Below are 23,839 nucleotides of genomic sequence, written 5' to 3' on the forward strand. Positions count from 1 at the left end.
AAAAATCTTTTGAAAAATTCTACTTCTTAATATTCACTGAAAGTGAAGTCAATTCATGTAATATCTTATTTTTAGAAGTAGAAAGATGAAAGTAATCCACAAATTGAAAAAAGAGACCATTGCACATTCAGATTTTGACCCAAATTTTACAATGAAAATAATTTACATTGACATATCAAAAAAATGCTAGTTTCCCCAAACTTCTTAACATTTCATGCTTTTTTCATTTAGCAGAAATAGTAAGAGGTTCTTTTCTTTCAATCTAACTTGCTAATTTAAGTACTTGCACTATCCCACCAGATTTTAAGGCCTAGGCTTAGATTTACATTATCTTTATATAATATTCTAGTAGACTGCATAATGGCCCCCAAAGATGTCCGGTCCTAATCCCCAGAACCTGTGAACATTATCTTTATTGGAAAAAAAGGTTTTCGCACATGTGACTAAATTAAGAATCTTGAGATGGGGAGATTATCCTGAATTATGTGGGTGTGCCCTAAATGTCATCACATATATCCTTATAAGAGGGAGACTTAACACACAGAAGAAAATGCTGTATGAAAACATAGGCAGAGACTGAAGTGATGCCAGAATCCACCAGAAGCTGGAAGGGGCAAGAACGGTGTCTTGGCTTGTCAAAGGACTGGCAGTGCCAAGTACCAGAAATGGGTTGGCTTTCTTAATGAGAATTTTATTTGGGGTAGAAACTTATAGTTCCAGGGTCATGAAATGTGCAAATCAAGGCACCATCAGAGATTATTTCTCACCAAAGTCCGCTACTGTTGATCCTGGTATCCTGCTGGTGATAAGAAAGCATATGACAGGACTCATCTCCTCAGCCTTGAGCTGATTATGGGCCCCACCTCTTGGAGACTTTGTGATTAAGCTTTGGCTGCGGGAGATCCTCAAGTCTTCTCTCACATTGCTGTGTCAAAAATAGTGGTTTCCTTTCTCTCTATGTGTCTCATCGACTATGTGAGTGAAGTGTGACTCAGGTTGTGTCTTTGCCCCCTTGTTGGGTCTGATATAAATGAAACAGAGTTTCAGACAGACACAGAAAAAAGGAAGCTGCCATATTTGATCCTGCCGAATAAGAGAAGGGATTGCTTAAATATGAAGCCCCAAGAGACTGGGCTCATGGCACAGCTCAAGAAGAGATGGTGAGACTGGAGGGGGAGGCTGAAGCCTTGGCAGAGATGGGTGCCATATTGCTTCACCACATCGCAACAGTATCAACAGTAGCTGACTGGTAAGAAAGCATCTCTGATGGTGCATCAGTTTGGACTTTTCATAGCCTTGGGACAGTAAACTTTACCTTAAATAAACCCCCATTATAAAAACAAACACATTTCAGGTACTTTGCATCAGGACCCCTTGGCAAACTAAAATAGCTTGTCTAGTGCTTTTGTGAAGCTAAGAAGAGAATTCACACATGACACAAGGGGTGCTGATACAAAATACCAGAAATCTGTTGGCTTTTACAAAGGGTACTTATTTGGGGTAGAAGTCCACAGTTACCAGGGCATAAAGTATAAATTTCTTCCCTCACCAAAGTCTATTGCCACATATTAGAGCAATGTGGCTGCCAACATCTGTGAGGGCTCAGGCTTCCTGGGTTCCTCTCTTCCCAGGGTTTGCTTCCCTCTCGATTTAGCGCCTCTGCTATCTCCACAAGTCCAGGTGTAGACTATCAGGTGAATGGCTTTTTCCTCTTCCCAGGGCCTTTTCTCTTTCCTCATGATCAAGCTCCTCTTTACGCTTGGAGGTTTCTTTGTGGTGAGGTTTATCTGTGAGACCCTACCCACTAAGGGGGTGGGGACTCAATGTCCTACTGACGTTGCCTAATCAAAGCCTTAATCATTGTTTAGTCAAGTAAAAGCAAAACCTCTGAATCCAAAATACTCTTATATGCCCAGAGGACAGACTAATGCAAGCATTAGCTATTTTTGGAATTCATCAACCATATCATATCAAACTTCTACATTGACAGAAAAATAAACATTGAGTATTTTAATATCTTTCTTCCAATTCATTAATTTAAAATTTATTTTTTCAAATTAGAGAGGAAAAAAGTTACATAAAATCCTCAACACAACTATTATCACTTTTGTATAATCACCTATGTTTATTTTCTTTTTATAAACACTGACACTTTTGTAAATGAATTTTTCCCACTTAATAAATATGCAACTTTTGCTATTGTTACTTAGTCGTCATGACTATCATTTTAAAAGACAGTTTAAATTGCCACTGAGTGGATAGACTATAACTCAATTATTCTTTTGTTGGGAATATTTAGGTTACCTTTTATTTTGGGGAGGAGTCATAGATATCATCAATTAAAAACTCCTTTATTTAACATGAAAGAAATGGAGAGCAAGAGACTAGAGTTTTTCATTCTCATCACGAGTGATATTTTGGGCTGGATAATTCCTTGTTGTGGGGGTAGATATTGTAAATTTTAGGATATTTGGAAGCTTTCTTTCCTTCCAGATGCCAGTAACTCCTACCCAGTTGTGATAAGCAAAAATGTCTTCAGACTTTGCCAAAAGTGACCTTGGGGTCCAAATAGCACTTTGTTGAGAACCACTGACATCAAAGCTAAGTTAAAGGTCAGTTATTGGCAGATCCGATATAAAACTTAGGTTCCTGAATCCAAGTCCAGAGCTCCTTCAACAGTCTTGCTTTACCATTCTCAGAGAAGCTTTTAAATTCATGGTGATAAGATGGCTGTTATACCTCCAGCAACACATAAACATTTCTGCAGGACTATAGGAGACTATCAAATAGTGAGGGGCAAGAACACTCTGCTCAAGAGGCTGCCTTATGAAGCACCGATATCCTCTCTAGTAACTTCTGCCTACATATTATTGGCCAGAATTGTGTTCATGGCTTTCCCTAGCTATAAAAGAGGCTAGGAGAGCAAATCTCATTCTCTCTCTCTCTTTTTAAAGGAGGTAGCAGGGATTGAACCCAGTACTTCATACATGGGAAACAGGCTCTCAACTACTGAGCTACATCTGCTCCCCAAATCTTTACTTTACAGTCTGTAACATAATCAGGCAAGGGAGAAATGGGGCTAGGAATGATTTTGAAGTAGCCCATTCCCTTTATTTGCTCCATTTATGAGTTTAGTTTATGTGGCATATGAGAGGGGCAGTAATTTGAAAGTCACTAAAATTATTTGTTTATATGTATGTCAAATCTTAGTGTGTTGTGATTTATTATGTTGAAAGTGCTTCATGAAATCCTCTCCAGCTGATTGATTTAGTACTTTCTTTACTCTGTTTCCTTAGAATAAGTGAAGTGTGTATTCATGTACAAGCAGTGTCTTTGAAGAGACCCAATTAATTTCAGCTAAAAAGGTCACTACTTCAAACCAGCAGTGTTTTTGCCAGTTATACAAAATATGTCTATCAATTCATATCATCCACAGGCTGACATTTAGAAGACTCAAATTGGTTTCCTGTCTTTTCCCATCCAGCAGTATTCAATAGTGACCCAAAGTGCTAAATGCTGACTGCATCTGAGGAAGTGAAGGACATGGATATGTCAGACATACAACGAGGAGATTATATAAGGAGCAGCATATTTCTATGTCTAAGAGTAAAACTGTTTCCTTATCTACCAAGTCACAGAAATTTTGTTTAATTATGAAATTTTCCATTTTCTATTAAAAAAAAAATATGCTTCTAGCCAAGTATGGAAAAACCAATGATTTTCTGATTGAAAATTTAGTAGTACTCTCCATCAGGCCTTTTGAGAGATAATTTTAGGCACCCTCTCCTATTCTGCTTGTATATTCTTTAACTTTCATTTGGGTGGAACGCATCTTATTTTTCCGAATATGTACATTTTGATGTAGTTTAAAAAATTAGAAAGACACTAACACTGTTGGTAATATTCAGTAAGTATTTGTCTAATGAATACCCGAAACGACAATGGGCTTAGTCATCCAGTATTCCTGTGTTAATTTCCTTTCCTCCATTTACCAAATGAACAAATCCTTTCCAAATTCAACCTCATTCAGGAGGCAGAGGGGGCTGCCTATTTGGGGCTGAAGTTCAATATGGAATGGATGGTGGCACTGGGATATGGGCAATCTTTCCCCCTTTGTGTGATTGCTGAGAGCTTGTAAGAGAGAGACACTTCATGCCAAATCTCAACAGAATGGAACCTTAGAATGGATTGTGTCATAGTTGGGTATTTGTGTTAATTGCGGTCCTCTGAGAAGCAGGCACCAAGCTAGGATTAGATGTGCAAAAAATCTAGGGGGATGGGAGGGAGTGTGCCTGAGAATGATGAAGAGGAGGGAGCTGGAGAAGGCAGGGAGAGCCTTTCGACCACAATGCCAGTCCAGCACTGGTTAAGGAGAGAAGCTAGGAAGAAAGGGTGGGAGGAAGAGTCTTAGACTTCAGCAGTGTTTCCAGAAAGATTTGTGCAACCCGATGGGATATCATTGTGCCAAAGCCGCCCATCAAAGGAGTCCGTGTCCCAGGAGCATGGGTACCCTCACCATGCCCAGTTGCTGGCAAGCATGGCTGCAGCACAGATATGGTGGTGGATCCAAGGGTCAGCACATGGATCACCAATCCACTGAGCTCCTAGCAACACAAGATCTCAGTAGCATGTTTTCATTGCCACCACTATAGTGAAAACAATAGCAATTTGGGGTGTTTTAAGAGGTCACAAGAGAGCTAGAAATATTGCTTAGTAAGTTAGCTTTATCCTGATTCATTTACTGGTCTTGCAATCGTTTTCTAGATTGGTCTGCCTGGTCCCTCTTACTTTCTGTCAGTGCCTCCCAGCAGCACTTCTTGCTAGCAGGTCTTGTCAGAGGCTTCCTTCTCCCATTGAGAAGGACTCATTGTGGAGTCAGGCCCTTTGTGAACTCCAACCTGGACCACATAATGCTAATAAAGGCAATCTCTGACTACAGTGTTTCCAGGTGTTTCTCCAGCTGTAGGAGAGGTTTGTACTATACAGGTAGGTGTTCCTGGCACCTGTCACCCCTCCTTTGCCCACATCTTTCCCTGCCAAGGACATTCCTTCCTTCTCTGCTCACTCAAACACTGGCCCCAGCTTCAAAGCTCAGGTCAATTCCACTGACCACTTCCTTCCAAGAATTCAAAAGCACACTGTCTGTATTCCAACCAAACATTTCTTCATTCGTTAACTTTTCATTTGGAGCTTATCTTATTTTTCCAACTACATGATAAAATCTTAAATGTATAGGCCATGATATGTACTATTCTATGGGACTCTGACATTGTTGATATTATTCAATAAATACTCATCTAATGAATACCTGCATTGACAATGGGCCCAGGCACCCAGTAGTTATCCCTGGCTCCCCAGCTGCTGGTCATTCTGTATTTCCAGACCCTGATGATTCATTTTGAGCTGGCATTAGAGTATAGAGGATACTAAAATGCATTTCAAATTGTTTTCTAGTCAAAACAATTTTGAAAATACTGCATTAAAGAATGACATTTTTTTCCCTGCAATATTGCTCTGAGCCTTGATTTGATGTGTGCTTTGGCACTATGAATCTTAAAGAGTTAATAACTTCTGCTACATTTACCAAATTTACCAAACTTCTTTGACCACAAAACTTTTTTTCCTTAAAACATCTTGAAGGACTAGAAATATGTATTTTTGGAAATGTTGAATTAAATATCTAACCTTCCCAGGGATGATTTTCACTTGATAAGAAATTCTGGAAGACTGAAAAGATTTCATGATCTAAACCAATGACCCTGTAATGGTGGAATTTCAGATATTGAGGAAGTCAGGAAAGTGACGATAATGAGGAGAGAATATTTTGACAGTCTGGTGTATCCTGCTTGATAACGTTGGCCCTTCCAGGGAAGCTCGTATTAATAGCTCCAGTTTTGCAGTGTGCTGCCCTGATTTGGATTCAAACTGAATTGTTACATTATTCACTGGCTTCATGTTATCATGTGTCCCTCCTTGCTCCCTGCATCAGAGTCAAGCCCTTTCCTAGTGAAACTTCTTGTTGTGCTTAGACAAGCAGTCTGAGAAATGCAAGACTCCTCCATTCTCAGAAATGGCATCCTTACTTTTCAGCCTGAAGTCAGGACCCTATCTTAAGAGATGTGAAACTGCCTGTCTGGTTGGGGACACTCTAAAGTAATCAAATTAACAAATAGCTATTGAGCAACCAAAATATGAAAAATCCTATGTTTTATGCTTGCCTTAGGACATAGTTTTCTCTGTTCCTAGGAATACTCTAGATTAATGGAAGAGACTTACACTTGGTAGTTGATTATTTAATATTTAATTAGGTATCATAGTCTTATTATGAGCGCTGATAGGAAGAAAAGTAAAGTTCTCAATGAAAATGATTTTTATTTTTTGTTATGCATATGATTGTGTCATTATCTGCCTCTAAAGCTTTCTGCTTCAGAAGATTGTTGTGTAGTCTGTTATTAAAACTCTTTTCAAAGATGTGGGAGTCTTTTATGGAAAGTCCATACTTAACTATTAGATTGTGTTTGTTCTACAGTCCGTGTATTTTAATGAATATGGTGGACATATTCATTTTAAATAATATTTTAAAAATTTCATGTGTACTTCACTGGTAGGAGCATGCTATATCCTACTTAAAACTTTTATTTTGAAGGAAGCATTATCATTACTATTAATATAATTCCCTTTTCTCTAGACTCAGTAAAGATTTGTAGACATGATTTCTCTAATATTGCTTTGTTATAAGTTTTTCCAGATACAGGGAAGATGCAATTATCAATATTTAATGACAAAAAGAAAAGCAATATTCAAGATTTCTTTGTATACATTGATAATAGGCAAAATTATTAAGTGGCCTTTTCAAAGGAAAGGTTATCCTTGCTGCTTTTTTTCAATGAGTCAGTGTGTAGTTTACTGAGCTGAGACTGCACTTGCTACTCTGTGGGATCTTATTTTTTTATTTATAGTGAAGTGAGCATCTTGGCCTGGGTGTATCTTATAGGAGAAAAGCGCCTGTGAAGTGGGGTGGATGTGTGGGCTGCTGGATGAGGCAGGTGGGCAATGCCCACTCTTCAGCCCATCCCTATGGATTAAGTCTGAGACCTGTGAAGAAAAAGAACTATAGGAAGAAGCTGAAGTTGCCATTTTAATCCAAGGCTTGTTGAGGAACCAGTAGGCAGACATGATATGCATGTCAATCAGTTGGCTCAGGACAGTCCTAGTTTATACCTCCTGTCCTGGGACAGCTATTAATTAGAGACCCCTTTCATTTTCAAAAGTGTCCAAGATAGGAAAACAAATTATACATTCACTCTTTTTTTCCTCCCTCCCCCCTCCCCAGCCCTGCTGTTTTTCCATCTGTATCCATTAGCTGTCTGATCTTCTGTATCTATTTCTCAATTTGTCTTCTCTTCTCATCTTCCTCCTCTAAGATTCACCAGGATTCAATCCTGGGAACCTCTGATGTGGAGAGAGGTTCCCTGTCAATTGTGCCACCTCAGTTCCTGATCTTTCCTGTGCTTCACCTTGACTCTCCCCTTTGTCTCTCTTTTGTTACATCATTATCTTGCTGTATGATTCACTGGAACAGGCACTGGCTCACTGTGCAGGCACTCGTGTGGGGTCTTGGCTCACCATGCGGGCTCTTGGCTCGCCACGTGGGCACTGGTTCTCCACGCAGGCACACTGTCTCTTCTTCTTTTTCACCAGGAGTCCCCAGGGATCGAACCTGGGTCCTCTCCATGGTAGGCAGAGGCCTTATCACTTGAGTCACATCTGCTTCCCTCATTCACTCTTGACATGGAGCAAGGCAGAAGAGAGATTCATTCTATTGTGGGGGGGAAAAAATGGAGGATTTGAGGGAAGATGGAGATGTTTTGCTCTTCTCTGGTTTGTGGTTTTAGGAGCATGGGTGGTCCCCTGATTCTCACTGAGGGCCTGGGCAGTGGTGACCAGCATCCCCTAAATGGCTGCATGGGCAGCAGTCATATGTACTATTCTATGGGGCTAAGAGACTGCAGTGTAAGTTGACCTGATTTGTTTGGGAACACATGAAGAACCCCCCTGAGGACTGCCCAAATACTGGGAAGAGTCCAATTAGGGCAGAAATTTTTGTTATATGACCTCACTAGGTCTTCCAGGCTGGTTAAAATCTCTACAGAGACTCTGGCAGTAATTATATGTGAAAAAGCATGGCACATTTTGATTCTATGAATATTTGTTTAGTGGCTTCAGCAACATTTTGGAATGGGTGAAATTTAATCATAGTGAATCTTAATAAGTTCTCCAAGTTAAATGTACCTAAGTAATACTGAATCATTTCTCAAATAGAATTTAGCAATTTATTAGTCTGAACCTTGGTCTTTTGAAATCCTGTGGCTCGTCTTAGGCAGTCACTCAAAAATTCTCATCGCGATGACAAGATGAGGGTGGTACTAAGTTGGCTTCCAGGTGTAGAGCTACTCTGAAAATAACTGAAGTGCATTTTTGACTGATTATCTCATGATTCACTTTAATATGATCATGTCTGTCTGATGTATCTTTATTATATATATAATATAACCAAAACCTTTCCCAACACAAGAGTAAGGAGAGAGGACATACATTATGTTCCTAATGTATTAGTGTGTTTAATTTTTCCCTATTTGTATACTGTATGTGTTTGATGTCCTAAATAGAAGGAGCTATCATTAACATTGGATATTTCCATTGTAATCTGTGATTTTTTTTTAATAAGAAGAAAACCAAAAGAGCAAAAAATATGTGTTTAGTGTTGATTGGGCTATTTAGATATGGAAATTATCTATTACATCTTTAAAAAATAATAGGTTATATGATTTTACAAGAAATGCATAACCAGGTATTTGGCTTTTCTTTCTTACCTAGAGTAATCTGTTCAGCTATGCTCTTTAACACATCCCTTTTCACCTTTCTCATAAAATCATTGCATGAAATAGCTTCTTTTCCTAAAATATTCAACTCTCTATCTCTCTCTCTCTTTTTTTTAAAGATTTATTTATGTATTTATTTCTGCCTCCCGCCCCCTCGTTGTCTGCTCTGTGTCCATTGGCTGTGCATTCTTCTGTGTCTGCTTGTCTTCTCTTTAAGCAGCACGGGGAACCAAACCTGGGACCTTCCAGAGTGGGAGAGAGTTGCTCGGTCTCTTGTACCACCTCAGCTCACTGGTCTGCTATGTCTCTTATTGTCTCTCCTCTGTGTCTTTTTCTGTTGTGTCATCTTACTGTGCCAGCTCTCCACTCAGGCCAGCTTGGTGCATGGGTCAGCACTCCTACATGGGCCAGCACTCCACTTGGGCCAGCTTGCTGCATGGGCCAGCACTCTGCCTGGGTCAACTTGCTGCATGGGTCAGCTTGACTTCACCAGGAGGCCCCAGGAATCAAACCCTGGACCTCCCATATGGTAGAAGGGAGCCTAATCACTTGAGCCACATCTACTTCCCAACTCTCAGTCTCTTGACTGGCTCTTTCCGTACTGATTACCAACATTGTCAACCCTTCCTCATTCTTAAAAATAAACAAAAAACAACAAAGATACCACCACTCTTTCCATAGTCCCATGAGAAGCAGTCCTGTTACTTCCTTTACACTTTCTTTAACTCCAAACATCTTGAGAAACCTTCCCTTGCCTACTTTACTTCAATGACCTCTCTCTTACTCTGTGACTTTTGCTTAGGAGTCAACTGCCTTGGGAATCTAAAGCCTTTGATCTCAAAGGACACAAACTACCAATTCTCGAATGCATTGTCACAGTGGACACAACCTAAACTTGATTGTAAGCACGCTTTTTTCTTCTTGAAACTGTTTTTCTTGACTCCTACAGCATGATCTTATTGATGATCGCTGACCACTTTGAATCAGCACCACTGTCCCCACCTCAATATGATATCTTCATTCAGACTGTAGTCATCCTTTAGGAAAAATAATGATTTATTTTAAAATAAATTTATTTTATTTAAATAAATAATAATAAACATTATTAAAATGTTTATTTTAAAATAAACATTTAACATTAGAGTATAATATAAATGGCATAGGGCTTTCTGTCTTTTGAAAATTTTCGCCATTAAAATTCTCCAGAGTTAGGTTGTAGTTACCAAGTATTCTAGTTTTGACAGCAAGTACACTGGGGGCCCCAGGCCCCTGATGTACTGAAGTCTAGAACTTTGAGTGATTCAGTGGCAGAATTAGCACAAAAACATTCGGATGTGACACAATTTTAATCATCCCCTGAGTGTTCTTATCTGTTATTAAAAAGAGATGTTAGGAAGTAAATGAAGCCTCTTTCTGACTGATGTCAGCTGAGTAATAGGGCAGTGTATCTCTTAGAGATTTTTATAAAGTGATTTAAAGGTTAAGAGCTACTTACTCTTAATACTTCTGATCCTCTACACATTGGCCAGCACTGGCAATACCTGCACTCACACACGTTGATGCATTTCAGGACTTATTTCAGCACAGTCTATTGTTTCTCTCTTATCTATCTAGGGTGTTATTCACATTTTAAAAAACATATTTATTCAATCAGTATTTATTGAGTGGCTACTATAGGTGAGGTCCTGTACTAGTTGCCAAAAATATAAAGTTTAATAGGACCCTATTGTTATTCTAGCTTGTAGTCTAATAGAGGAGATAGACACATAAAAATATTTACAAAATTGAAGTGACACTTTGGTCTACACAGCAAAAGCACCTTTGGGGAACAACTTCTCCATTACTCCATGTGGCTGTCATAGAACTTGGAGATTGGTCTAAGGATAAAAGCATGACTCAAGCAATTCCAATCAGGACACTGTCATAAAATTTGATATATGAATTCTAGGAAAGACAGGGCCTCTCTTCATTTGGGATTGCAGGTTTAGTATAACTCAAAGCCTCCTGCTTAGAAAGAGTGCTAGCCTGACAATTAGAACCTCAGACAGATGGAGGGAACTATAGGCAACAGATAGGGAGAGACCAAGTTATCATGACATGATCTGATCACTAAAATCCAGTCATTCCTGGTCTTTTTTTCTTGGACTTTTAAAAGTAAGGATTAAGGCAATAATGCAGTAAGTGCCATGATAGAGATGAACATTACGGGATCACAGAGGCAAAGACCCAACCTAGAAGGATAAGGTTGGGCTAGATGCAGGCAGGGAAGTTTTCCTGAAGGGCATAAATATTACTCTTTGCTTAGAACACTAAGCTTTCAAAATGTGCTGCCCAGAAGTACGAACACCCCCAAATATTCTTTCACATTGCTGCACACTCAAATAATTCATTAATTTATTGTAATCATCAACTGAAATGAAAAGTCTGATCAGTGATACGAACTAATTGAAAAGTTGATTTCATTAGTCATGCAACTCAAAGTTTGATGTATCACGGATAGAATTGTTCACTAAATGTGTAAAACCCATGAGATGTGTCATGAGATTCATTGTGCCCAACCAAATCTCTGTAGCCAATGTATGGCAGGGGTTAAATCCTGATACCCATATCTTCTGTGTTTTGCCTCCTTAAAAGTCAGCACACTCAAAATTACTGATTTAGCAATTTGGAATGGGTTCTCTGAGGTTAGGGATGGTGTCCATCTAATGTTTCCTTATAGCCCATGACATGTAGTTTCCATGTCACAGTGCCTGACATGCAGTGGGTACTCAAAACACATTTGCCGTACCAAATTGTCTTAAGATTTGGAATGTCTCACACAGCAAATCTATAGTCAGGAGTCTTTTTGTATAGATCATTCAAGAAGAAGAGAAAGGGAAACAGATGTAGCTCAAGCACTGGGGCTCCCATCCACCATATGGAGGGTCCCAAGTTTGGTACCTGGGGCCTTCTGGTGAAAGCATACTGCCCGCCCAGCACGGAGAGCTGGCACAACAAAATGACGCAACAAAAAAGAGACACAGAGGAGAGACAGTAAGAGACACAACAAACCAGGGAGTTAGGAGGGCTTGAGTGATTGAGTGCCTCTCTCCCATGTTGGAAGTTCCTGGGATCAGTTCCCAGTACCTCCCAAAGAGAAGATGAGAAGATGAGCAGACAGAGAAGAACGTGCAGCAAATTGACACAGTGAGTGCAAGTGGCGGTGGGGAGGGTGGGGGGAGGAATAAGTAAATAAATAAATCTTTAAAAAGAAGGAAGATAAAAATATGGAAACAGAAGAAATGTCCCTGATGGTAGAGTGGACAGGTAGCAGTTCTGCTGGACTGATCTGGAAACAACGTCCTTCTTTTTCTCCCATATACATGTGTATGTATGTAAAGTTCTCCCAAAGGGCACCGTTAGTTACCCCAGTAAAGGTGTAATTAATATAAGTCTTCCTAGAGGCCAAGTAAATGTGTTGCATAGAGTTACAAAAATACTGGAGACCTTAAGGCCTATGTTAAGAATAAATTCACTCTAGTAAAAGACTGTAGACAAGAAAAGGAATTTAAAAGTGAAGTAAACTCAGAATATTCAGTATTATAAAGGTTACGTATTTAATGGTATCTGCCTGTTTTTTCTCTTTCCCTTTCTCTATACACACATATACCTAGGCAACTAATTTTATTAACTGACCATAAAACTGTTATAAAATTACTGTCAGGTATTTTAGCCTATATAGAAATTATCTATGACACTAGCTATCTGAGAAAGTTCATGTAAAAATTCATTTAAAAATACACATTTAGAAAACAACACACACGTAAACACTGTCATTTCAGGAATGTGATCCCTGTAAATATATTACATTTTTAAATATACTAAAGCTTCAAAGCATATATAAATGTGGAGGAATGAAACCTAATGCTGCAACAATTATCTACTCATAGCCTATCTTATTTTATGCATACCTTCACCCACTTACCACCCACCCCCAATATTTTGGTGCAAACTCAGACTTTCTATCATTTATCATAAGTATCTATGCATTAAAAATAGAGGTCTTAAAATATAACCACAATAATCATATGGCCATTTTTGAAATTTATTTTTATGATTTGCAGTTAATTTCAGTAATGAGAGTTACCTAACAAAGTGAATTTTCCATTTAGAGTTGAAGATCCTGATTTGACCTATTTTCACAAAAAGGATGATACTCATTTGAAATTGGTAATTTCTCTTGTCATTCAAAAAAAAAAGAATGATAAATTCTTCTTTTAAATAGATTAAACAAGACTCCAAGTTCTCCTTGATAGAGTTAATTTGTTCAGTTCACCCTTATTTGCTTATTTATCCTCCCCCCCTCTGTTGTCTGCTCTCTGTGACCATTTGCTGTGTGTTCTTCTGTGTCTGCTTGTTTTCTCTTTTTATTCCAAAGATTTTATTTTATTTATTTCTCTCCCCACCCACCCCCCCAGTTGTCTGTTCTCTGTGTCCATTTGCTGCGTGTTCTTCTTTGTACGCTTCTGTTGTTGTCAGTGCCATGGGAATCTGTGTTTCTTTTTGTTGCGTCATCTTGCTGTGTCAACTCTCCATGTGTGCGGCGCCATTCCTGAGCAGGCTGCACTTTCTTTCGTGCTGGGCAGCTCTCCTTAGGGGGCACACTCCTTGCGCATGGGGCTCCTGTATGTGGGGGACACCCCAGTGTGGCAGGGCACTCCTTGCAAGCATCAGCACTGCTCATGGGCCAGCTGCACATGGGTTAAGGAGGCCCAGAGTTTGAACCGCGGACCTCCCATGTGGTAGATGGACGCCCTAACCACTGGGCCAAGTCCGCTTCCCTGCTTATTTTCTCTTTAGGCAGCACCAGGAACCCCATCCTGGGACCTTCTGGAATGAGAGAGAGGTGCTCAATCTCTTGCACCATTTCAGCTGCCTGGTCTGCTGTGTCTCTTATTGTTGCTCTTCTGTGTCTGTTTTTGTTGCGTCATCTTGCTGCACCAGCTCTCCACTTGTGCCAGCTTGCCACACAGGCCAGCACTGCACTTGGGCCAGCTCACCTTCACCAGGATGTCCCAGGAACCAAATTCTGGACCTCCCATATGGTAGATGGGGGCCCAATTACTTGAGCTATACCTTCTTTCCTATTTACTTGTTCATGGCAATAATGGAATCCTGGAGTTCTGGAATCTGATGGAGAGAGTATTCATATCAGCAGAGTTATCTGATACTATTTATTCCCTTCATAAGTTTTGGAGTATTCTATACTTTACAGATTAAAATACTTTCATAATAGCCTTTTCATTTGATCCTTTCAGCTATCCAATAAAGTAGTTATTATTAGATTCTCCTCCAAGATCAGAGAACCTCCAAAACAGAAATTCAAATCTAATTCGCCAAATCACACTATCTCTGAAAATGTCTATTATTGCAGAGATGTCCATATTTTACAAAATTAAAATTTCAGACACCTCAGTGAAAAGGAAAGGTAAAGCTGAGAGTGTGTTTTATATTCTTAATCTGACGAGGTGGCAGAAGCTCAGCACAACATTTTACTGCATTACACATGCCTTATAACACAGCTTGCAGAGCTAGGCTAGTAATATTACTGGGATCAGAAGGTTGGAATAAAATAAACACCATTTTCTCTCTGGGGAAAACTTGTCTTTCATCTGAGAGGGACTTCGCTTCAAACACACAGTTCTCTTCTTCAGCCTTGGCTAAAGCCTTGTTCTTAAGGATATAGGGGAAATATGATTTTCTAAAACAAAGTGACATAATTTTTAAAAAATTATGTAATTATGTAGTATCTTCTGCTATTCCTTACTTTTCTCTTCCCAACATATTGCTAAATCTCACTCCTGATGGAATTAATTTCCCCCATGTCTATATTTTCTTTCTCCTTTTTTTTTAAGATTCAAGTTTTCATTTCTTTTACTTATTCATATTTATTTTTTAAAAGATTCATAGATTATATTTCAATAGCAGTTTTATACTTTAGTACTGTAAATGGGTATAAGAAGATCTGATTCTCATTACAAATTCAGAATTGATCAGGCAATTTGAGATTATAACATTTCTCAAAATAGCATTGTTCTTAATCAAATAAGTACTTGGAATACAGTTGTTTTTATGAAGAAGAAAAAAAATAGCTTTTGAACATTAGAGAAAGAACAATTAAATTGACCCCTTGAGAATATTTTGTAACTAATATGCTAAATAATTTATTGTAATTTAGTGATTACTAATATTTTCTCCTCTGTCCCTTCTTTTGGAAATAACATTACTGCCCATTCCCCGCCCACCCAGTTACTAGCCAGGTGAATGTAATGAGAGCATCATCTATAGCCCTTGATCACGACTGCTTGGCTACAGTGACTGGTGGAACAGCCCCCTGTTTTGGGCTGGTCTAATCTTACGTGGTACCCCAAACTCTTGGACACAGTGATTGTTCTAGGGGCAGACATGTCACCCAATCCACCCAGGGAAAGTCCTGCCATAGAGGGTGTGTAGCTGAGGCTGGTGAATAGAAGATTTGTTTCTTGTTTGGTCACTGGGAAGAAAGGTGTATACCAGGAGCTTCTGGAAGCTGGATCTCCTGCTGTCAGAAAAGCCCACCCGAGAGAATGTAGCCATCTGAAGAGGGAGGTAGAGAGAAACTTAATGAGGGAGAGTCCTCACAGGGCAAAAGGTATTCACAGTTCAGCGTCCCCTTTCTTTCCCATTTTTTGAACATGTAGCTGGAAACCAACCCCCTTTTGTGTCTGAGCTTGTTTGATTTAGGTTTCTGTCATTTGCAAATAAGAAATCATGTCTCAAGTAAGATACACAATTATTTTTATTTCTAACGCAGTAGTCGATATAGATTAGAATTCCTGCTCTATCACTTACTAGCTTGTATCATTAGGTAAGTCAAACTCTCTACACTTCAGTTTGCCATCTATATCACAGGGATAATATTTATTCATAAAGATTCACTTATGGGATGACTGTGTGGATTACATAACAGGCTGTGTGTAAAATGCGTAAGTCTGTGCCTGTAAGCAGCACCTGCTCTTTTTATTGTCTGTGGAATATTTGGTTACTCATTGAGTTAAAAAATACAGTATGACCCAATTCTTCATCCTTCCCCGTATCCATGCCCTTTGTCTGTAGTTTTGAAGTCTTTCCTTCTAAGGTAGATACACTTCTCCACCTCATTGGCTTTGGCTTGGTCAAATGACTTATTCTGAATAAATATTTTGTTAGCAGGCATAACAAAAGGAGAGGTTGAAAAAGTACTTGTGGGAAGTGGATTTGACCCAATGGATAGGGAATTGGCCTACCACATGGGAGATCCAAGGTTCAAACCCAGGACCTCCTGACCCATGTGATGAGCTGGCCCACGTGCAGTGCTGATGTGCGCAAGGAGTGCCGTGCCACGCAGGGGTGTCCCCCGTGAAAGGGAGCCCCATGCGCAAGGAGTGCGCCCTGTAAGGAGAGCCACCCAGCACGTAAAAACCACACACAGAGAGCTGACACAGCAAAATGACACAACAGAAAGAGACACAGATTCCCAGTGCTGCTGACAATTGAAGCAGACATGGAAGAACACACAGGGAATGGACACAGAGAGCAGACAGCTGGGGGAGTGGTGGGGAAGGGGGAAGAAATAAATTTTTAAAAAATCTAAAAATATATATATACATAAATGAATAAAATGTCCTTTAAAAAAAAAAGTACTTGCATGACAGTTTTGCTCTCTTGAGTTCTGTCATTGACTTGAGAAGAAGACATCCCATCTACTTCTAGGAGTTAAAACATAGGAGCAAAACTGCCCCAGGGGACTCAAGAGCCCATGAGTGAAAGAAATATTTCCTGTTGACCTAAGCCTTTGAGATTTTACAGTTATTATTCAGCAATGACTAACTGATTCAGCAGTTCAATCTGAAAAGTATGCCCATTTTAATTTTTAGTTTAATATGTAGCCTCATTTGGCATTTAGCATGTGCCACTTTCTATGTTTTTACCTTTTTTATATCTATGTCCTAAGTGTACCTAAACATTCAATGTTGCAAGAATTCAATAGAAAAAATAATGACCAGGGTTTAGGCGTGGTTGAGGAGGCTTTTGTGAAATATGGAGCCCTAGTCTTCATCTGGAAGGAACTTATTCTTAAATAATTTCCTTTGTACGTATTCTTAAATATGTACAAATGGATAGGAAACCCCATTTCACACATTTGAGCACATGTGTAGAGATGGAAGCACACACGTTGTGTGTTGAATTAGACATTTTTTATCAGTGTGAATCTATTGCCTAAGATGAGGTGAAAGACATCCAGTTTAGCTAATAGAAAGAAAGGGAAGTTAAGGTAATAAACTTAGAGAAAACTGCCTAGTGGTCAGCCAATTCTTGCGGGAAAAGAAAGACAAAATAACAGAGCAAGAAGCAGAACGCTGGTCTGTTCACATTCTTTTCACTAAAAGAGCGAGTATAGCCTGGAGGCAGTGAACTTCTGGCCAGGTCTGGTTAAAAGTCCTTACCAAAATTTCTTTGCCCATCCTCCCCCTTTCTCTGAGCATAGAAGCTCTGTCTTGTGGTAATTGCATTAATTGCAAATAAAGTAAACAAGACTTAAGGGTAACTTTGTAGTTTACAAAGCTTCTCTTTGGGATGATTTGCCCCACGGGTAAAGAGAGTTTCCAGGCACTGCTGACCTGTTGCTTCTTCAGCTGATGTTGGCTAGTGTCAGTGTTGGGCAAAGAATCTTGGAGTGTTTTATCAATATTGTCTTGTCTAGATGCTCTAGTTTTGCTGCTTATAAGGAAGTCCTAGAACTCAGAAACCCAGGACTTAAGAAAAGCAACAAGCTCCTCTCTTTGTGCCTGCTCTTGGGATTGCTGATTTGTGTAGAGATGTAGAGGGACAGAGGTCAGAGAATTCAACAAGGAAGAGATTGTGTAATGCCTTAAATATAAAGACATAAGTTTACAAAATGTAGATTGTGTGTGTGTGTGTTTTGTTCTGGATTGGGTGGTGTATGAAAAAAACATGATTTGATGCTAATCACAGGAGAACATGGAATGATGGGCTGGATCAGAAATCACATGAAATGGCAGGTGCTCGCCACATATTCAACATGACTTTGTTACGTGCAGAATACTGTTCAGGCGGATTCAAAAGATGTAAAGTCATCAAAAGCTCTTTCCTAACATGGCATTAAGACATGAAACAGTAGCAGTAAGAGGTACTTTGAGTTTAAATGATAGTGAATTAGTGCTACCAATTCTCAGAAGAAGGCAAATATTGAACAAAATCAACTGAGAGTGATTTCTTGAGAGGCTATGGTTTTGCCTCTTTTTCTTCAAAGAGGCTTAATATGAAAACTTAATATTTTTTCAAAACATAAAAATGGAAGGATTCATAATTTTAGTTTTACTTGATAAAGCATGTTCTCATTTAACATTGGAAAAGAAAGTCTGATTTTTTTAGTACATTTTATTCAGCAACTTATGAGGCAGTTAGGACTTGACTCGTGTTCTCTTAAACTTCATCTTGTCTCAGTTAATTTCTGAGAGTGGTAATGGACTACTACTCAAAGGCCAGTCCTTTAGTTGTTTTTGATTAGTAGAGCAGATGATTTAATACTTATGGCAAATAACTAGAGTTTACCATATCACCTTTGATACTTCATGCTTTGTTTTAGTTTTGAATATACCTTGATATTATGTGGAAAACCAGGAGAGAGAGGAAGTACTGCTTCCATGGCCATACGAAAGCCCTTGGTCAGTTCTGCACTATTGCCACTGTGTCAGTCTGAGCCCAGGATCTTGGGTTCCTGACCTCCTGATCCCATGTTTGAGAGGTGCAAGGGAGCAGAACTTAGATTTGCCAGGGTATTTGCAGGGTAAGAGGATCGATTGGGGCATGGAAAGTATAGAGGATCTTACATGATGCATATAGATTTGGCTTACTTGAAAATGGAAAGAAAACAAAGTTTTATTTGCAGGGTGTGAGGATAAAGTTTGCAAAGTGATATTGTAGGCAGCAGGAGTTGCTGAGTGACTAATACAAGAGCCAGAGATAAGAGTGGGTAAAGACGTCCAGGGTGGGGAAGCTGTATGCAACAGGCTGCAAGGCGGGAGAAGAGCAAGGAGGTAATAAACTAAAAACGAGGGGGTAGCTATGAGATTATTGGTAAATGAGGTGCTAGTTATAACAGCCGCCCAGGAGTCGCATCTTGAAAAGCTGAGTCACTCCACAGACTAAAGAACAATGTCTTGTAATAACTACAATAAGAACGTTGACTTTAGCCTAATAGGAAGTTCAGGGATATAATCTTATTTGAATAGAGGTGGTGGAGGGAGAAGACTTCTGTGCAGAGTGCTGTAATGTTAAATTACTTGGAGATCAGCAGAGAGGGAAAGGGATATCAAAAACGTGGGGAAATGGATTTAGGATTGTAGAGATAAAAGGACTGCTACTTTTCCAATGGTGTGAAGTACAGCGTTTGGGGCACTTAATTGTAAGTGATTCATTCAGATTCAGAAATTGTAAGGCATGTTTCTTAAACACAGGGGAAATGCAATTAACAAAACGAGAAAGTGGAAAATTTTGTTGGTTCTCTTTTAAGTTATTTAAAAATGGAAAAGAAAGGCTTAATTATGTTATACAAATTAGGTGCTAAATAAGCCAAGGAAAACACTTTTCTATAATACTGCAAAAATTAAACCATTATTTTTGCAATGATTGAAAGATTTTGAAGCTCTAGTGACAATATTCACAATATAATGAATATCCAAAGGGTGGAATATTTTATTGCTCCAAATTTAAAGTCTCAGCCTATATCACTTTTAATGTGATGTTAGATGATAATGTCTTAAATTAGGCATTAATTAAATTAAATTAATAAACAGCCACAAAGTTGATGCACAAGTAAAGAAACAAATGATGCATAATCAAATAGTTTTTGTTTAGATATGCTGAGTTTTGGAATCTGCATCTTTGGATTTATAAATTTTTTTCTCCTTAGTAGATTCTTTTAAGTTAGATTCACATTCTCTAAAACTTTCATTTAGCTTCACCTCTTAAGGATTATGACGTCTAGAAATGTGTAAATAAGTCTTCTATTTTATGAAACACCTTTAGCTTAAGAAAACCTACTGCTTCTTATAGGGGTCGACTCCCCCTGCTGTGATGTCTGGGAACAGAAAAACAGAAGCTCTTGGATGATAGATAGTAAAAGGTGCAAATTTTCTGAGAATTAATAGAGCTGAGACTATTTTTTTTTATATCCAGTATCAGATGAGCGAACACTTCCATTGTCTGTGTAATGTTCCCTAAAGAAAATAGCAACAATGTTCAGTATAGGGCTATGAAGCCTTTTCTGTTACTTTCAAGCATGAATCCTTTAAGTATAAGTAGGATATTGTGTTTATTTTCATTTATATCAGCTAGTGCATTCTTTTCTTTTGCTTTCACTTCAGTCACATTTAAATTGCATTAAAACATTTCCAACCTAGCTGACAGAACTTTAGAACAAACCACATTTTCCAAAGGACATCTGCTTTTGTGTACTGAAGAGATACACATTTTTCATAATTTCATCTCTTATTTTAGAAGGCAAGTATATATATTCTAATGATTTTTATGGAGATACTGTTATGGGCACATAAACAGTTAATAAAGGACCTGTAGTACTCAGAATAAAGCGACAGAGCTAGAGAAATAGCCTGCTTAGTACCAAATGGGCTCAGCATCTCTGGTATTCAACTTAGAAGAATGTTCAGTTTCTAAACAATAGGCAACACAGGACATCTGTGTTCTTCAGAAGCTTTAAACACGTTTATCTTGTATAACACCACAGATGGATAGCATGGAAGGAAAAAATTCTTTTCATTTTTGTTTTGAATCCTACTGGGCCGATGAATCAGAGTTCTCTTGTTGGCCTTCCAACTGAGTCGGTAGAGGGAGCCAAAGTTACCCAGCCAGTGGTCCTGACCTGTGACGCTTCAATTAGGCAAGGAAAAGGGCTAGAACACACATACCGCTCCCTTGAGCTCCCAACAATCGGAGTAGGTTCAGTGAGGATGGCAGAAGTTTTCTAAATCATAAATGGCAAGACTTGCTAAAAGTTTTGGGAACTAGGGAAAAGGTATACCATTTACAAATGGGGCCCTTATGAGTTCTTGTTACGAAGGGTAAATTTGTAACTTATGCAAATTAGGTGTTGCACAACCTACTTAGTCATAGTTCTCCTTGGAAATAGATTGTGAATTTGTGGAAATGATCAATGTTGTTTTGGGCACTGATGCCCAGAAGAAGGAAATCGCTAGATTTTTGGTCTAAGTTCTCTTGAAGTTTCTGAATCCCAGTCACTATTTTCTCTCTCTTGCATGCCTACAATAGCCTCCTAACAGGTCTCTCTGCGACTGCTCTTACACCCCTACCCTCCATTTTCAACGTGGGAGCCGGATTGATCCTTTACAATTATGTTACAAACCCTTCCTAAGGCTCTCTAACTCAGAGAAAAAGCAAAAAGCCAAATTCCTTACAATTGCAACGGCCTACATTATTTGGTTTCCACTAACTCTGACCTCATCATCAGCTCTTTCCCTCTGCTTGCTCCCCTCCAGCCACCTGACCCTTGCAGCTCCTCAAGTACTCAAACTCACTGAGGCCTTAGCGGCTTTGCCCTGGTGCTCCCGCTGCTAGAATGCTACCCCCACTGATGTGGACCATTGTCTATGAGGCGCAGAGGTGCCCAAAGATGTACTTACCAAATCCAATGGATGTGTCATGATGATGGGAACGAGTGTTGTTGGGGGGGGAGAGGGGGGAGGGGGGGGGGTGGGGGGGGGAGAGGGGGGAGGGGGGGGGGAGGGGGGGGGGTGGGGGGGGGTTGAATGGGACCTCACATATATATTTTTAATGTAATATTATTACAAAGTCAATAAAAAAATTATAATAACAACAAGAACAAAAAAATCCAACCTCCTTAAGTTTTCTAAAATTTTTTACAATAGGCCTTGGTAAAATGGTTCCCCTCCCCCTGCCCGATTTTCTTCCTGTTAACACTTAATAACTTTCTAACCTTCTATAGAATTTACTTATTCTCATTCTTTAAAATTTTTTGTCTTTCTTCAGTCACTAAAATTTAAGCTCTGAGGTTGAAGATGTTATTTTAAACATTTGAGTTTGACATGATTATCAATTCACATGCAATTGTAAGAAATAATACAGAGAAATCCTGTATACCAGTCACACAATTTCCTCAAATGGTAACATCTTATAAAACTATAGTGCAATATCACAATCAGGAAATTGACCTTGATACAATCCATTCACCTTATTAATATTTCACCAGCTTTACTTTACTCATTTATGTTATGTGTATTTAGTTCTAGGCAATTTTATCATGTGTAGATTTGTGCACCCACTATCACAGTCAAGGTACAGAACAAGGATCAAGGATCATGATTTTCGTTTGTTTTATTCATTGACGTATTTCAAGGTGCTCAATAAATATTTGTTGGATAATAGATTAAGTTATATGTAGGTGAATTTATATAAAATATTATAAGCATTGTGTTGTGTTGCTAATAATTTGAAAGCTTGCACCACGTTGGTTCTTTTTTGTTGTTGTTAATTTAAATTTGTTTTTAAGTATTCTATAACATGAGTTTGTTGGTTTGTTGTTTCTAAAGGGCTATTATGATTTAGTTATGGGAAATGTGATTTTATATAAAGTTTAAAAGGATGGTTGCTTAAGAATTTAGAATAAAATAATTTAGTATTGGTAGAAAAATGCTATCCTTGATTTTCTAATTCTACATTTAAAAAAATGTTGTGCTACTATCACCATCATCCTTTACCAAAACTGTTCTATCACTGCAAACAGAAACTCTTTCCGACTAACCATTAACTCCCCATTCCCCATCTCCACCATGGTCCCTGGTAAACTGTACTCTAGTTTCTGATTCTATGAATTTGAATATTCTAATTATTTCATATACGTGAGATCACACATATTTGTCCTTTTGCGGGTATCTACTTTCAGTGAACAGGATGCCTTCAAGTTTCAACAACTTTATAGCATGTATTGGAAGTTCACTAATGTAGTATTTTGGGGAAATAAAAAGCAAATATTTTACTGATATTATAACAAAATTTCAAACATTTACCAGAAAAGTAGTAGGACAATGTGAATCTTCACTGTAGAACTGGAAAGCCATCTCGCTATCTTAACATCCTTTTTTCATGGGATTTATGAATATAGAAAAATAGGAATCAGAGAAGTCTTTTTCCACAGGAACAATATTCTATTCATTATTATCTTCCTAAAGGTTTTATTCTTATTACTGTTAATGCGGTAGCAACAATGATGGCTGCTCAATTTCATTTGTTATTTTATGAAGTGGTTCACTTAGTTGTTTTTGTTTAGAAACAAGGAGAGTTTTCCCCTTTCAAGTTTCTTGGTTTGCTTAGGGACTGAAATAAAAATTTTAACTGGATTAACACTGTAATTGAGAGTGGCTAGAGATAACCTTTAAGAAGCGTTCCAAGTTCAGCCATTTCTATGAAGATGATTCTCGAACTAATGGAATTGATAGGACTTAAGACTGAATAGATATTTCACAAAACAGTAAGTTCCTTTCTTTACCTCCTATATGCAAGAGTTAAAGGAAACCTAAAGCAACCTAAGTTCTTGCTAATTTTCTTAGGATTTTGTATCTTATAGTCTTGGAGGACATTATTTACTCACTCAGAAAAAACCAAAACAGACAAATTCTAAGAGCCAGAGTAAACCTGAAAAGTAAATCTCTGTACTTAGGTTCTTCTTTTTAAAATTTTTTTATTAGATGAGATGTAGTATACAGAAAAATCATTCAGAAAGTACAGAGTTCTCATTTGACCTCCAACAGTTTTCCTTATTATCAACACTTTGTATTAGAGTGGTAACTCTGTTAAAATTCATGAAACATATTATTATAATT

Source organism: Dasypus novemcinctus, chromosome 4 (assembly GCF_030445035.2).
Source record: "Dasypus novemcinctus isolate mDasNov1 chromosome 4, mDasNov1.1.hap2, whole genome shotgun sequence".
Lineage (NCBI taxonomy): Eukaryota > Metazoa > Chordata > Mammalia > Cingulata > Dasypodidae > Dasypus > Dasypus novemcinctus.